The sequence below is a fragment of the Dipodomys merriami genome, unplaced genomic scaffold (assembly GCF_024711535.1).
Source record: "Dipodomys merriami isolate MVZ:Mamm:240054 unplaced genomic scaffold, mDipMer1.0.p SCAF_21, whole genome shotgun sequence".
NCBI lineage: Eukaryota > Metazoa > Chordata > Mammalia > Rodentia > Heteromyidae > Dipodomys > Dipodomys merriami.
This window is the reverse complement of record NW_027203493.1, coordinates 8,691,075-8,707,866: the sequence shown is the minus strand read 5'-3', so window position 1 is coordinate 8,707,866 and position 16,792 is coordinate 8,691,075. Positions and strand designations below refer to the sequence as shown.

At 48.2% G+C, this 16,792-nt stretch overlaps 1 long non-coding RNA gene across 1 annotated transcript; it reads left to right on the top strand.

Annotated features, from left to right (window-relative positions):
- The first annotated feature begins 487 nt into the window (after nucleotides 1-487).
- On the top strand, nucleotides 488-9,042 carry LOC138833741 (uncharacterized). Its single transcript, XR_011373952.1, has 3 exons — nucleotides 488-565; nucleotides 7,202-7,345; nucleotides 8,993-9,042. It is a non-coding gene; the product is annotated as an uncharacterized lncRNA (long non-coding RNA).
- Nucleotides 9,043-16,792: the final 7,750 nt, after the last annotated feature.

Here is a 16,792-nt window from a genome sequence, read left to right as displayed (position 1 = left end):
TTACATCCTTTATAGACCTCAGTCTTCTGGAAAGGTTGAAAGAGTTAATTCGCTCCTTAAAACACAACTTACCAAACTCTCTTTGGAACTCCAGCAACCCTGGCCAGCACCCACTGTTACCTCTTGCACTCACACACATATGCGCCTCCCCTGCAGCCCTTCTTTTCTTAGCCCCTTTGAATTAATGTATGGAAGACCTTTTCCCCTGGGAAATTTCCCTGCTAACGATCCAACGACTCCACTAATGGATTATCTTCCTGCCCTAACTTTCCTTAGATATACATTATGTCAACGTGCTGACGAATGCCTCCCCCCAGCCTCATCAAGGCCCTTCCCTCCCAATATTGCCTGGGGATCAAGTCTTTCTCAAGACCTTTAATCCATCTGGTTTACATCCTAAGTGGACAGGCCCTCACCAGGTCCTGCTGACCACTCCCACCACAGTTAAGCCCAACGGACAGCCACAATGGTTTCATCTGTCAAGAATATAAAAGGCTCCTGCTTGTGCCCCTTCTATACAGACACTGACTCCAAGATATGCCTGCTCTTCTCTCTGACCTACAAGGTAAAGCTGTCTTGCACCCCTGAAGATCATGAGAGTAAGGAATGCCAAGCTGACTGCTCTCCTCTCTCTCCCTCTCCACCTCGTTCCTTTTGTCTCCAAGTCATTCAATTTTTTTCTTTTCTAATCTTTTTTTCTTTTCTTACTGTTCAGCCCCTGTCTTGTAAGACTTCTTTCAGATTTCATCCAAAGACACAGACATGCATTCACTACCAAGGAACTGTTACTGCTGCCTGCTCCCAGACGGATGGACACCTTCTATTCCTAATGTCATCGATGCCCCTGTCATCAGGAAGTAGCCAAAGAGAGTCAGTGCCCCCTTTCTAACTACCAAAAGACTGGAATGTTAGGTCCACCCTGAAGAAGTGGCTCCTTCCCTTTGTTTTCTCCCCGTGCACCCAAGAAGTCCCCACCTAGCACTGTAACCCAGGCAGTTGATATGCCTGGGGGCAGTGGGAGGTATCCAGGCTCTGAGGTCATTTCCCTCCTCTGAGGTCACCTCCACATCCACTGTAGCTACGCCCCCTCTCCTCCCCCTCCCCTATATAATCTCTTTCCTCCTGCCATTGACTCTCTCACTGGGCACAGTGAAGATCCTTGTGCAGTCTGGCAGTTTGATTTCTCCCTGATTTTGCCTGCAAAACTTCCTTCAACATTTTGCCTTGTTTATTTGTTTCTTTGTATGCAAGTAGTGAAGCTTGAACTCAGAGCCTGAGTACTCTCTCTGAACTATTTTGCTCAGGGCTAGCACTCTACTACTTGAGCCACAGCTCTACTTCCTGCATTTTGCTGATTAATTGGAAGTAAGAGACTCAGAGTTTCTTGCCTGGGCTGACTTCAAACCACGATCCTCAGATCTCAGCCTCCTGAGTAGCTAGGAGTGAGCCATTGGTACCCGGCTCCTTCAATGTTTTAATACCTCTCCTAGTGCAGGTGTTGTGAACACAGATTCTCTACCTCTTGTTCACCTAGAAGAGACTTCATTATGCCTTCATTTCTGAAGGATATATTCAATGACTGTAGAATTCTTAATTGACAAAGTTACTATAGATTTCTGACAAGAAGTCTCCATTATCTCTTTGGATTCTTCAATTGCTTTGATGATTCTTCTTTCTCACCAGTGTTTAGAAATGTAATTATGATAGTTGCGTGTGTATGTGTGTGTAAGTGCACATGTGTGTGGTCTACTTTAGGTTTATTGTACTGTCCTGATATGTAGGAATATCATTTTCCCCAAACTTGCAAAGTGTTTGTTCCTTCCATTGTCTGGAGTTTGAATTCCACACAGTAGCCCTGCCATGCTGCTCATGGAGATGTGAATTCTGTAGGTACTGGGCACCTACAGAAGTGTGAAACCACCCATCTTCCCTCCGCACACGGTCACAGCACTGCACATCTGCACACCCTGGCAAAGGCAAGCTGCCCTGAAACAGCAGAGCACTTAACTGTTTTTGCTTTCAAAAGAACCCAGACATAGATACGATGCATGCATATAGCGTGGGAACCCAGGAGTCAGTGATCTCAGCGGGGCACAGTGGAGTCCACGTGCACCACAGTGTGTTCTACGCACTCTTGGAAGGACACTAAGGAAGGCTCTGAGTTCAAATCTCCCACCAGTTGCTTGCCCTGACCTAGGCTGGTTGTGAGATAGGCAGAATAGAAGCTGTTCAACGTGGACACGATGAGACTCTTAAATAGATTTTTGAGTTTGTTGTGTTGTATTTTTTTATTCTAAAAGGAAACATGTATTATAGATCACTAGGGAAAAGATCAAACTAACGTAAAGAAGAAAGTAAAAGTCACCCCACAGCTCCTTTGTGGATGATCTGGTAGGGCAAGCCGGCCTTGTGTCCCCAAACACCCCCCCCCCATCTGACACAGAGGCTCACTGTCCCTAAGTGACCCTATTCAGAAGCCACAAGAACTCAGCCCCTAGGGAAGAGCTGCCTGTTGGGTCTGCAGCAAGGACTCCGCCTATGAGGAAATGGGAAATACTGAGACTGTGGCAAGCTAGGATACAGGGCAGGAAGTGAGGCCCTTCCCCCAAGCTCTCCCCTTTCCACACACCCCAGAGGGGAAGGATGTACTACCGTGATGTCAGGACAACAAGGTCTCCCTCCCCCAGGGCTCCAGGAGCCAGGGCTGGGGCCAGACCCAAAGGGAATAGACAGCTCAAATGAGTCTCAGAGGCCAATTGCCTTCTGGGAAGATGGGGGGTGGGGGCTAACCAGAATGAGACAGAGGGGCAGAAAGGAGGGAACTCAAAGCAGGGCCGGCTCTGGGACAGGAGGCACAGGCCAGGGTTTGTTTCCTCAGAGGCCAGGGACGCTGTGGACTACGGTCAGTCTCCCATCAGAAAACCCACTAGGGGACGCCTTTCCTGAGACAGAGCCTGTCTTTAAAAAAAAAAAAAAAAATAGATAAAAAGAGTAGAGGCCAGATGCCAGTAGCTCACTCCTGTCATCCTAGCAATTCAGGAGGCTGAGGTCTAAGGATCACAGTTCAAAACCAGCCCAGGCAGGAAAGTCCATGAGACTCTTATCTCCAATTAACCAGCAAAAAGGACAGAAGTGGAGCTGTGGTTCAAGTGGTAGAGCACTAACCATGTGGACCTTCTCCTACAGTATTCTGGCTGTAATTTTCGGGGCTCCTGTTTTCTTTCCTGGGGAGCTCTGCAATCATCACCCAGCTCCTCCCAGAACCAGCAGATTCCATGTGATGTGCCAGTTTTTGGATGCTAAGGGTTCCAGTTCTTTGAAGCTGCCAGGGTCCCAACTGGTTTGGTTTGGTCTGGTCTGATTTGGTTTCCTGAAGCTTGATGAACTGAACTCTCAGGACAGTGACTTCTCTGCCACTGTTCCCTCACTCCCAAGAGGTGTCAGATTCCCAAAGGAAAACTGGCCCAAAATATGTGAGTCCCCCCTCCCTCCCTCCCTCCCACCCTCCTTCCCTCCCTACCTCCCTCCCTCTCTCCTTCTCTCCCTTCCTTCCTTCCTTCCTTCCTCTTTTCCTCTCTTCCTTCCATTGGTCAAGCTATGCCCCAGAAGCACAGGACAGCAGGCAGATGGGCAGCTCAGACCCACAGGTTCTCTGCTTTGATCACAGGACAGCACTTGGGTACAGACAGGCTCTCTTTCGTGGCCTGAGCTTCCCCCAGAACACACCATACCATGTAGGCTAAGGAAGAATGAACAAATAGAATCAACTAGGTAAGCAGAGCCAGGTGTCCAGGAGGAGATAGCAGAGGCCAGATTGGGGAGGGGGGTGGGGGGGGCCTCAGAAACTGCAAAGACTCCTGGTGTGGAGGGGGCCCTGGAGGAAGGGACCTCAGCTGGAAAGGAGAGGAGGGTGACAGGGAGCACAAGAGCCTTGTAAGCTTTGATAGAGGGTTTGGCTTGTATCCTGAGGGGACTGGGGAGCCATTGAAGGTTGTTAAATAGCAGTGGCTGGATTGCATCAGAATTCCATTAAACTCATTCTGTCCCTCAGCTTCCTTCTCTGACTATGTCTTTAGCAGGAGAGAGTCAGAGATAGCCCAAGCCAGAGAGAAGAGAGCAGAGATTAGGCCAGAGGACAGACAGGTCAGAGCCAGGAGCCCAATGACAGATTCTGTGAAGGCCAATGGCAAGAGGCTGGAGGACGTGGAGTTGAAGAGGTCCAGGACTTAGGACGTCTCTGTCACCAGTCCTCTCTGCTCCTCCAAGGATCCCAAAGCACAGCAAGCCTCAGGTGGGTGCTACCTTAGAAACTGAGGCTCCCCATCCCCAAGCCAGGGCAGGTCTGGCTCCTCCCCACCGTGCAGAGTTGCCATGGTAACCAAAGACTTGCTGAGGCTGCAGAATGGCATTAATCCAGTCTGGAGGAAGCAAAGTATTTTCTGGTGTTCTGCATGGGTGGAGTTCCCTGGCCCTCTCACCTGCTGAGATTAAGTCCAAGGAGCCTTGGGGCTTTGTAAGGAGCACACTGGGAAGAGAAGCAAGCCTGGGAATCCACAGCTGCCCTGGCCAGGTCACAGGTTGTACCCCTCACCATGGCCATCTGTGAAGGGGGACAGGATTCACTGAGACTCTTCTCATATGTCTGAAACACAAAAGTCCCAGAGCCTTCTTGCTGTGGATAATCAGAGAGCCTTACACACAGTCCCATTGGGACTTCCCTACATGGCCAGGGACACATACTTCCTCATTCCTATTCCAATGACACACCTGCTAAAACTGAGAAAACCAAGTATTAGGCAGTCAGTGGTGGCACATGCCTGTAATGCTAGCTACTCTGAAGGCTGAGATTTGACAAGTCAGACCAGGCAGGAAAGTCTAAGAGACTCTTATCTCCAATAAGCCAGCAAAAAGCTGGAAATAGAGATATGGCTCAAATGGTAGAGTGCTACTGTTGAGTGAAAGCTGAGCAAGAATGCAAGATCCATCAAGGCCCAGTACCAGCACACACAGATAAAGAAAACAAGGGAAGGGAAAGGAAGGGGAGGCATGGTCATGCATGAGCAAACGGTGGGTCTGATGAAGGCCCCACCTGGTAGGTACTTCCTCTCCTGGGGAGCTCACTCACTACCTGAAGGGTTGTGTGTGGCTGCACATTTCCAGGTAGAGGGGACAGGTAGAAGGTTTCACTGAGGTGCTGAGCAGAGCCCTCATCCTTGAGCGTGCCTCCCCCCAGCCCCAGGTACACCACCTAGGCCTATGCAGAGCCTGGTAGCTGTGCCCACAGAACCACAGCTCATGCAGACCACAACCCAGCAGCTTGCCACAACACCCAGCCCTGCTAGACACTTCCATATAGAGCTGTCAGATGGCTGATTCACTGATTGATTGGTGTTCAGGGCTCATTCTGCAGCCAGCCACCTACTCAGCCTGTGCTCAGGGTCACAGATTCGTCAGTGACAGGAGCCAGGAGCTGTGGTAGCCAGTGAAGGTCAAGGTAACCATCTGGGCCTGGGTCAGAGATCTATGAACAGCCTCTCTGCGTGTTAAGCTTCCAGGCTCTTTCAGGGGTCATGCTACAACCTTGGCCTTGTTAGCACACAGCTCTCACTCACCAGCTGGGCCCATCTGGCTTCTTATTAGTCCAAAAGTGAGGTGGAGGAGGCAGATACCTAAGGACTGAGCACCCTGGTGAAAGAGCTCGCTAGAAAGGCAGTCACCTCCTTTCCCTGAAGCCAGGAGGGCCTCTGCCAGCCTCTCTGCGTGGCCCTGCCTCCCTCACCACCACCTTGTGGTTATACCACAAGGCTTTGGCTGGTGCGCAAGCCACACTTCCGGTAAGGACAGAGGAGAGGCAGGTGGGAGGAAGAGCTAGAAGTAGAGGAAGGACTCTGTGGGAGACAAGCCTGGTGGGGAGTGGAGGAAGTGAGTGTCAGGAGGTCATCCAAGGCACAGCTGTGTCTGGCAGTCACACCTGCTCTTTCCTTCCACTAGGTGATTCTCAGTCACATTGCCTGCTGTGTGCAGACTCCATAGAAAGCCACTTCCTGCCCATTTCCACGTACCCAAATTCTGATTCCCATCCCCCATCCATCATGGCCATCTCAAGCGCTACTCCCTCCGTGAAGCCATCCAACTTCCCAGTCCAGAGGGAAGTTGTCTGAGCTGAGGACACTTAGAGGAAGTTATCTGAGCTGATGACACGCTGCCTGCCTCTTCCTTCTAAGAGCCATCAGATCATTTAATCAGACCTAAGAGAGGTCTGATCATTCCTGTTAGACTGTGAGCTTCATGGAGGCAAAACTCATATTTAAGTCATAGCTGTGATCCCAGTAATGCCCAACTCATAAGAATTCACACATAGAGTCCATTGACCCAATAACCTGACTTCCATCTGGATGGAGGGATGTATTTATGCATGGAAGGATGGTTGAGTCCTCAGGAAGTAGATGGCGAGCCAGGATGTTTATTAAAGAGCCCTTGGGATCCACACCTGTGGAAGGAGAGGAAAGAAGCAGGAATCTGCAGAGGGGAAGTCAAGCTGCAATGCAGACCCAACCACAGCCTGGACTGGCATCGTGAGGAGTCAGGAGTGAGGTCAGTGGCCAGAGTCATCCTAATAGGCCATTGGCACTAGGCCTGCTGACTAGCACAACCATCATGAAGATGGGCTGCCTTGGGAAGGGATATGCAAGAGGCCTCTCTGCAGCTGAGACCACAAAATGTCCTTTGACACCAGCACTCCTAGCTGAAGGGGCAGGAAGTCCTGCATAGAAGGGAATCTGGACAATGTGGCATAGTGTCCACCTCAATGGAGATGATGGATGAGGGCGATGAATAAAGGCAGGATTGGCTGGGATGGATGGTTGGATGGAGAGAGGATGGGTTCATAGAGACATGAACGGATGATTGGATGAATAGATACCTGAATGATGGATGAATGGATGGATGGATGGAAAGATGGTTAGGCAAATGAGTGTCTGGATGATGGATGGGTGGATAAATAGGTGGGTGGATGCACAGATGCATGAATGATGGATGGGCGGGTTCATCGATACATGAATTCATGGATGATGAATGGTTAGGTGGGTGATTGGTAATGGCTGCATGGATGCATAAATAGATAATTCTTTCCTGATGTTTCATGTCATTCGTGTAACTGGGCTCTCCCAGCTAGTCACCTACTTCTTTCTCCCTTGAGCAGACACAAAGAGGAATATCAAATAGCATCTCAGCAAGTGAAAGGATCTACAGTGGGAGAGCCCGCCACCATCACCACCCCACAGGTGCGAGCCCTTGGGGACTGTCACCTGAAATAAACCAGAGGCCTCTAACTTATTAAGATAAGGTAACCGCATACCTGGGAGGGGTGGGGGAGGGGAGGCAGCAATGATCAATGAAGAACAATATGGGCCCTGCAGACCTGCCGCTGTGGATGACAGGGGTCCCGAGCTGCTAAGAGGCAGAGCAAGTTGGACCCACTGGAGCTGAGCTCCTCCCACTGCAGCCCACCCACAGAGCCCCTCACAGAGTCACTCCCTCTCCTGCAGATCAGGACTGGTGGCACAAGCCCTTCTTTGTATCACAGGTTTCACAACACACACCTGATGTCCAAACAGGCCCATTGAGGCCTGGCAACGAGACACTGACCAAGGCAACTGGCCAGTGTCTTAAGGGGATAGCTTTCATTCAGGGCAGGACAGAGTCCACAGAGCAATTTGAATTGAGGAAAAGGCCCATAGGAGGCTCCAGTGGTACCCCCTCTCTGCCATGTTCCTCCTAGCTCATGATACACATGTACACATGCGCGCAAGCGCATGCTCTCTTTCTCTATCTCTCTGTCTCTGTCTCTCTCTGTCTCTCTCTCTCTCACACACACACACACACACACCTTCCTAAGCCTAAGCCAAGGCCTCCCTAGCTGTCTCTCTCAACTTTTCTTGCCCCAGGAGGATGATGAAGTGTTGCAGTAATGGAATATGAGGGCCGGAGGACAAGCACAAGCTACCTTACCTGGTGTTACACATACCAAGTGTGATCCATGCAGTTTCAAGTCACACACACTCCTCCGTCCCTTCCTGTCCCCACTTTCCTCCTCCTCCTCTCTCCCTCTCCTTTCCCCTCTGCCCTTTCCTATCCTGCACTTTTCCCCCCTGCACTTTTCTACTCCTTTTTTCTTCTTTCTCTCCTCTCTCCCCCTCCCTTCCCTCTCCCTCACTCTCCTTTTTCTCTCATTCCTCCCCTTCCATTCCCTCTGGGAGAAGAAAGCCACTGAGTAACTGGCCTCAGGGACAGGTTCACACAGAAAGGAAAGAAGTATTCTAACAGTAGCCCCAGATATGCCTTGGAAGTGAATCCTCCGACCCAGTGCATCATGCCTTAGCCTACTTCTTGATCATAGTCTCATGAGAAATCCTAAGCCGGAACTGCCCAGCCAAGCCATTTCTGGATCCTGACCCACAGAAACCATTTTCTGGGACAAACAAGAAATATATGCTGTCTCAAGCAGCTACATCTGGATATTTGTTACACAGCAATAAAATAGATGTTACAATCTTTCTTGTGCCTCCTTCTTCCCTCCCTCCCTTCTTTCCCCCTTTCCTCCCTCCATTCCATTCTTCCTTCCTTTCCTCCTTCATTCCTCCCTTCCTTCTTTCCTTCCTTCCTTTCTTCCTTCCCTTCCATTTCTCCTCTCCTTTCTTGAATTCTTCCCTTCCTTCTCTCCATCCTTCCTCCTTTTCCTTCCTTCTTTCCCTCTTTCCTTCTTCACTTCTTTTGAATTTGGGGGGTTTTCTTTGTTCATTTGTGGTACTCGGGGTCCAACCTAGAGCTCTACCACCATCGAGTCACACTCCAGCCCTTTGTTAGAAAAAAAATATTTTTTAACTTTGCTCAAGTCTTGCAAGTCTATCATAGGAAAAAGTCCTGTTACTAGACCAGACTTGTTCTTAGCAAGCTTATGCCAGGTCTCAATTCCAGCTGCTTCCTTTTCCAGGTATAAAGCCTGCCTGGAATGGGAAACATCCTGTGATATGTCACTTCAGAACCCACGCTCTCCCGCTTCTGAGAAGCAGAGTGATAGACAGGGGTCGCATGACTTCACGTGAATTCATGAAGGAATTGGCCTACCTGAACACTTCTTGGGGCTCAAAGATCTCATTCAGAACAACAGCCAGTTCAGGTGATGCCCCTATCTTTCCCTACTTCCATGTTTTGCCCATCAGTCCAAACAGAAGGAAAGGGCACAAAACAGGAGGTGAGGAATTCAGTCCACCCTAGGATAATTTTATTCCATCTTCCTCCAGCTCTGTCAGACCTAAGCACAGTTATTCCAGGAAAATGATAAGCAAGAACAAGAGATGGGTGCTCCTGTGGACAATGTGAAATTCAGGGCACCCTGCTTTAACTAGGGCAGGGAGAGTCGTTTGATTCTGATAAAAGTTATGATCAATAATGAAGTCATAGTCTGGTCCATGAACTTTAATGTCCCAGGGACCATCGCATGAAAATATATTAAGCATGAACTCTTACAAGTGTGATGAAAAATTGGCAGGTCCTCAATTATAGCAGGAGATTTCAGCATATCCTCTTTATTCATGTAAGATCAAGAAAGCAAACTCCAAGCAAAAGAGAGTCAAGTCTAGCACTAATCGCCAATATTGAACTTTACCACCAGTGTGAATGCCAGACCCCGGGCAATGGGTGCAGATCCCTGTGGTACAAGCAAAGGTACAGAGGCTCAGAAGAGTCAAGAAAACCATAACTAGTGGAAGAGTTGGGACTTGATCCTAGGCTAGCTAACTCTGCCCCCTCCATGGTTCTATATCACTCCTGGAAAGAAGGTTCTAGAATCCCTGTCTCTTACCAGCTGGCCATGGAGCTGTACATTCAGTGGGTACAGGATGGGCCAGGACTGGATGAGCCCCTATATTCACCTGTAACATTACTTCAGGGAAATACACCTACCCTGCTCAACAGGAACACCTGGGCATGGTGGCTCTGACCACCTTGCATCTCCCTACATCTCCACAAAGTACTTCATTAGGGTCTGGACATGAACATATTTCATCATCCTCTGGGGAGGTTTTCCTGTGATACCTCTCCCTCTCCTTTTCCTCTCTCCCTCATCCCCCTCCCCCTCTCCAGGCTGGCCTCAATTCAAGATCCTCCTGCCTCAGCATCCCCAAATTCTATGCTACAGAAAACATGTACCACCATGCCGCCAGGCCCCAGCTCAGGAAACTCCCTCTCAGTAAGCATCATCCACCAAGTGCAGTTCAGAACTCAATTCCCAGGTTCCCTTGCAGCTAGGACACTGACATGTGACTTGAATCTACCAATCAAACACTGACCTGAGAGCACCAGATGCAGATGCTGCTTCCTCATGCTACCCCATGAGGAAGCAGACAGACACGAGACAGCTTCTCACAGGGTGTGGCTGTGATTCAAGGTCAACCTCCAAAGACCAAAGCCACCATGGTAGCAGGAAAGCTGGCTCCAAGCCCCTCCAGCCCATGGCAGCCCAACTCTCCCAGGTGGCTCTGCTCACTGCTCTTAGAAGCCTTACCTCGTCTCTCTCCTACCTCCCCAAAATTCTTTGCAATATAGCTCAGAGTCTAAGAAGGTCTCTTCCTGCTTAAACTATGCATAGTACATTCCAGTATTTGCAGTTCAGTAGCTATTTGGCAAATAAACACAAATCACTGTTCACGCCAGAGCTGGGAGAAAAGGCCACAGTGTGCTAAGCCTGGCTTCTCCTTATTCCTTTTCACTCCCTGAGTTCCTGAGGCAAACTCCAGGAGGACCAAGAAAGGATGACACCATCAGTGACTACCAACTGAAGAATCGGAGACTTTGAGCACAAGAAGCAGCTTGTCCACAGCCATGGCCAGGAAGTAGCCCAGTCAGGCTGACCACCAGGACCAGATGCCTTCAGAAGCTGAACTTCTGCTCTTTCCTTCCCCTTCCCTTCCCCCAGCTTCTGGCTTCAGGAAGCTAAAAATCAGCAGGGATGCAGCCAACTTCCAGAAGCCCCACTAGAGATTTGGGAATTCATGGTTGGCCAGGCTAGAGGTCCAGGTGCTCTGATTTACATCAAGAAAACATAAAGCTATTATACTTTTCTAAAAACAAATGTTCAAGACTCTCGGGACTCCTGTGGTCATTGTCTGGGGCCACACAATGGTTGGGACGTTCTTCCCTGTGGAATGCTTTCTCACTCACTGAGGCAGACCTAAGCCACAACAATGCCCATTCTTTTGTGTAGGTGTGGGAGTGGGCGGGGGGAGTAGGGACAGGCTACCTCAAACTCAGCCTCCACCTCCTGGTTGCTGGAATTAGATATGTATGATGGTGCCCAGCACAGTCTCCACTCTTGCTGGAAGAACTGAAACACACACCAGGGATTTTATACACCGACTGTGTCCCCCAGAATTCCTAGGCTGAAATTGAATCCCCAGGTTAGAGGCCAGGCCTTTGGGAGGTAGACTGGTCATGAAGGGAGAGCCCTTGATGAATGGGATTAATGTCCTTTTGGAAGAGAAAGGAGCCCAAAGAGCTCTCTCGCTTTCTTTTTGCCAAGTGTGGACACCAGTTCCAGTTTGCAACTGAAAAGGGGGCTCTCACCATACCCCAACCATGGCAGCACCACGATCTTGGATTTCCAGCCTCCTGAACTGTGAGGGGAAAAGTTTTGTTTAAAAGCCACCAGGTTTTTAGCATTTTGTTATAGTAGCCTGAAGGAAGACCATCCCCTTCCCTGGCCTTCTCTCACTCTTGCTGATCTTCTGAGGCGTGCTGGGCAGGGTGCTGGAGCTGTCTGGGGGAGCACAGGTAGGGAGCACCTCTGTTCTGACAGGGGACTGGACCTGAAGCACTGGATGAGAGGAGAAAGGCAAGATCACTTGGGTGGCTAGTGACCTTGCCCGTGACCCACAGAACTCACCAAAAGCCTGGGTCAGAGTCTGACAAGAGGCTGGTTGAGGAGGATCACATTTTGTTCAAGACTTAATCTGAATCCTGCTCTTGCCTGGAGAGGCACAGACAAGAAGGTCAAGGTTGGGGCTAGATCTAATCTAGGCCTCCAATTCCTACTTTGTCAACTGGAGACCAGAGGGCTTCATCCATTCCATGAATTTTGTTTGACTAATAAGTACTGAAGCTCTGTGTGTGTGTGTGTGTGTGTGTGTGTGTGTGTGTGTGTGTGTGTGTGTGTGTGTGTGTGTGTGTGTGTGTGTGTGTGTGTGTGTGTGCGCGCCAGCACTTGGGTTTGAACCCAGGGCCTTGGCTGTTGAACTCTTTTGCTCAAGGCTGATGCTTTACTACTTGAGCCATAACTCCAATTCTTGTTTTGGAGTCCTACCCAGACTGGCTTCAAAATGCAATCATTAGATTTCCAACTCCCTAATAGCTAGGACTATAGGCATAAACTACCAGCACCCAGATAAATTTTTAAAAATATGTATTCCTTTGACAGTTTAGAATTGAGAGGTTTCACAATGAGTCACAGAGTTTGAGGAGTGTAGGCCCCTTTAAGAGTAGAAAGTGTAAGTCTGTTTAGTCGAATTAAATATGCCTGTAAGCCATTACCAGTAATTCCCTTCTGGATACCGATCCAAGAGAAACCATGGTGCAGATCTATAAGGAAATTACAAGGCTCTCTATCCCAGGGCTAGTTGAGAGGGAAGATGAAATTTAGAAACCTCCTAGGCCTTCATGGCTGGGGATGGATAAATGGTGGGTACCACGATTAGAAGCAACAGCCTAGAGGCTTGTTGCAGAGATTGGCTCCATCTTTAACAACATAATGCCTAGCAAAAAGATGGAACCAGGCCTTCATCACAATGCTAGTTACATAGACTAAAGCAGATGCACAGACAAATCAGATTGGCTCCATGTAGTCATAGAAAGACAAGGCACACTGGGTGTAGAAGGAGCCTGGAAGGATGGGCAGGAGGTTAGAGAGAACTGCACCTGTGTCTCCATCCTCACCTGGACCAATGATGGTGGTGGGAGCAGAAAGCACTGCTTCAAGCAATGCTGAAATCCTGAGACTGGGTCTGGGAAGACTGAGTGATCAGGAACTGAGTGAGGGATCAAGGGAGGAGGATCCAGGGACTGAAGAAGAAAAAGTCCTGTTTCTCTCCTACCTGACTAACAAGAGGCCAAGCTATGGAGGACTCTCAGTGGATCAGTTCATTCATTCACTCATTTATTGATTCCTCCCTCAGCATAGCGCACACACAGAGCTTTCTTATGTGGATTTAATGAGTAGCATATGCGCAACCCTCACAAATGCCTGTGGCATGACAGAAATGTCCAACAAGCACTGATGGGATCCAGCAAAAAAAAAAGGTCTACCACCGACGTTCACCACCTGTGCAGCACATGGGCTGCACACAAGCTGCATATCCAGCCCAGAGACAGCTGTGAAAAGCGGCCCAGCCTCAAGATGGCCTGGGCGGTGGATGGAGAAGACGTGGGGTTACATACAGAAGCTGCTGTCCAAGTCCACAGCTCTTGCTGGAGGTCAGGATGTAGTCTGGGACTAGAAGGAGTCAGTCTGCCTGAGGGACTGTCCATAAAGTGCAGGATCGCTCCAAGCTGAGCTTAGGCTGGCTCATCAAAAGAAAGAAGGTTGAAGTATTTGGGAAGGAGGAACGTTGCTAACCTTGGTGTTTCCACAGACATGCTGAAGATTCTGAATGACCAGGCAAAATGTCAAGCTTCCAAAAAAGCTTTGGTTTACCTTCTGTGAGTCCCCCAAATATGCAGCCCACCCCCCCTTTAGGGAAGGGCTTGATGTTCCCACTGTAAGAAAGCCTGGCCATCTTGGATCATTTGAATGCCTCCAATGGACAGAGCTGGGGACTACCCCGCCCTCATGAGGTAGTCTGGGCTGTCTATACCCATTTGATTCCCCCTCTGCTCAGCCCCCTGCTTCCTCAACCTCCTCTAGGGTGGAGGAGATTTTTTCCATTGGACACTTTTCATAACAATCCCACATACTAACCTTTCCTCAGAGCCTGCTTCTCAGAGAATCCAACTCAAAACATCGCTTCCTATGTTTAGAATAGCTTCGAAAACAGCAAAAGAACTAAACTATCAGTGTTGTTTGTTATCGTCTAGTTAGTAATTATTAGTCTGCTGCCAAGATATTTCAAACGTCAAAACAGTCAGTTTCAATTTTCCTCCCACCATAATATAACATAGTATAAAAATAGGCAAAGAGTCAGTCATCAAATGTGGTTGAACACCCCCCACACACACCAAGAAAATTCAACTTCAGAAGCCCCAGTGGAGTATATATGGCTCTGGATAACAGGTAAGTTTCCTTGTTATTTCTGTCATAGGCTCTTTTGAGTAGCTCCTCGTGGTTTCATTTATTAATTGCCCTCACAATCATCAGAATTATTTATATGCTCAAAGTTTAGGTTTTATTCTGATTTAGGATCTTACTTAGAGAGTCAAGTTTAAAAAAAAAAAAAAGAGCTAAAGAAATTCACAACAATCTGGCCCCCAGGCAGGATTTGGTTGTATTTTATGAAACAAAGTCAGGGACCAGAGTCTCACTCCTGTAATCCTAGCTACCTGGGAGACTAAGAGCAGGAAGCTTGAAGTTCCACGTCAGGCTGAGTAGAAAAGTTCAGGGAACTCCATCTTAACCCATAGCTAAGAGCAGTGGTATGCACCTGTCATTCCAAGATATCTGGGAGACTAAGATTGGGAGGGTCACAGTACAGAAAAGTCCAGAGGCTTGTCTCCATGAAGGAAGCCGGATTCTATGTGCCATTCTGGACACAATAGAAATCCTAAAGGTAGGCGATCACGGCTCATGCGTGAGCCTGAGCAGGAAGTGACATTTGATCCCAGAAATAACCAGAGAAAAACAGAACAGTGTGGTCCAGTGCTATTGAGTTAGCTTGAGAGCCTAGGTGATTCTAAATCACCCATTACCACGTAGGAAGGAAGAGGAAAGGAAGGAAGGAGGGAGGGAGAAAAGAAAGGAAGGAAACAAGGATGGAAGGAAGGAATCAATCAAGATGAGGGTGAAATAATTACAACATCAGTCCTCATTAACTAAGCATCCTTATTAATTAAGCTCTAGACTGAGAGCTTGACAAGGTATCAAGTCACATGGGACATGGTGCATCATAGGTTGGCAAGAACCAGTCTCATCTTGGTGAAATGACTTGCCCTAGTAAGCAACACAGGCAGATTTGAACCCATGTCCTGATTCCAAAGTCTGAGCACAGGCCCCATACCATAGACTACCCAAGGTGAAGGCACAAGTCTGGTGGAAACTGCTAAGAGTGCAGGGAATGAGGCATGATACAGCCCTAGGACCCTAGAAGAAAGGCCAGGTAAAGTCAAAGTGTATCTTTATAACAAATTATCCACCTGGAGGCCTTCCATAAAACATGAGAGTCAAGTGTTTAAGGGACCCCAGGCCAGGATGTATCTTTGGTGGGAGACTTAGGGAGGTTGGGTTGGCTCCCAGTGCTCTGACCCCACCTTCCCTCCAGTTTAACTGTGCTCTAAAGAGGAGAATCTGCGGTCCCAAAGGCAGGCCCATTCTGCTCCTCCCAGCACCAGGGTTGCCATAGCAACCATTTGGAGCTATGGAGATTTTTCACTGAAGGAGTCTTTGGCAGAGATGAAAGGGGAGATGGGCCTGGAGAGGAAGGGAGATTCCTGGACCAGGTGGTGATTTGATTTATTCTCTTCTCCAGTGGGTCAGAGAATGGAGCAAGCTGAAGACTAAAGCAAGCTATCCCAGGTGCTTCTCACCTTAGTACACAGAAAAATGATAACACTTGCACAGCTCATTGGAGTAAACTGAACTCAAAAATGCACTCATTTGGGAGCATCTCTAGAGAACACAGCAAAATAAAACAAAACAAAAACAAAGTACATTTTTAATATAATTTTGATAAGAAAGGTAAGTGCAAAATCATAGGGAGAATATTAAATTTTGAATATGTATAAAACCTCCCAATAAAATTCTTTTCACATAAACTTGGTGAGAAATGAGCTTTCTTCCATGAACATGATTTTTTTAAATATCAGTTTTTCTGCATGAAATGGCCATATGTAATTCCTGATCAAAGCTGTTTGATGATGGCCTCTTGAGAGTCATGACTGACCAAAAAAACAAAAACAAAAACTTTTGTTCATCCAAGTACAAGATTTTTTTTAAAAGTAAGACCATTTTATAGTCACTAAAAAATTGTGTAACACTTGAAATTTTATGAAAAGATTCTTAACAGCTCTTTCCTCTCTCTCTCTCTCTCTCTCTCTCTCTCTCTCTCTCTCTCTCTCTCTCTCTCTCTCTCTCTGACAAATGGAATGTTGAAATTTCTGGTGATGAGAATGGATTAGGAATACAACCAAACGTTTTCGATCAAGTATTTCAAACAGTGGAAAGTTTTCATATGCAGAGTCTTTGGGTCGTGAGAATCCCCCTTTCTTTAGCTAACACAAATATCACCACCTAGGTGCATAGTCTACCTATGGCCCTAAGCTGCCACTTAGGGCAGGAAGGGGAATTGGAACCTTGTTCTAGAGTCATTCAACCCCTTCTACCCCATTCTACCACTCACAACAGCTCTGCATGTCAGATGGGCTCTGCCTCCTTGAATGAATGGCTTCATTTGTGGCTTCGTGTCCTCAGAATGGGTCTTGTATAAAAGGCAGCTCGGGGTTGGGGGCGGGGGAGGGGGTGTTCTGTCTCCTGTATGCCAGTTGCTATGTGATAGCCTGAGCCACTTTGGGACTCTGCAGATGTAACGTCCTT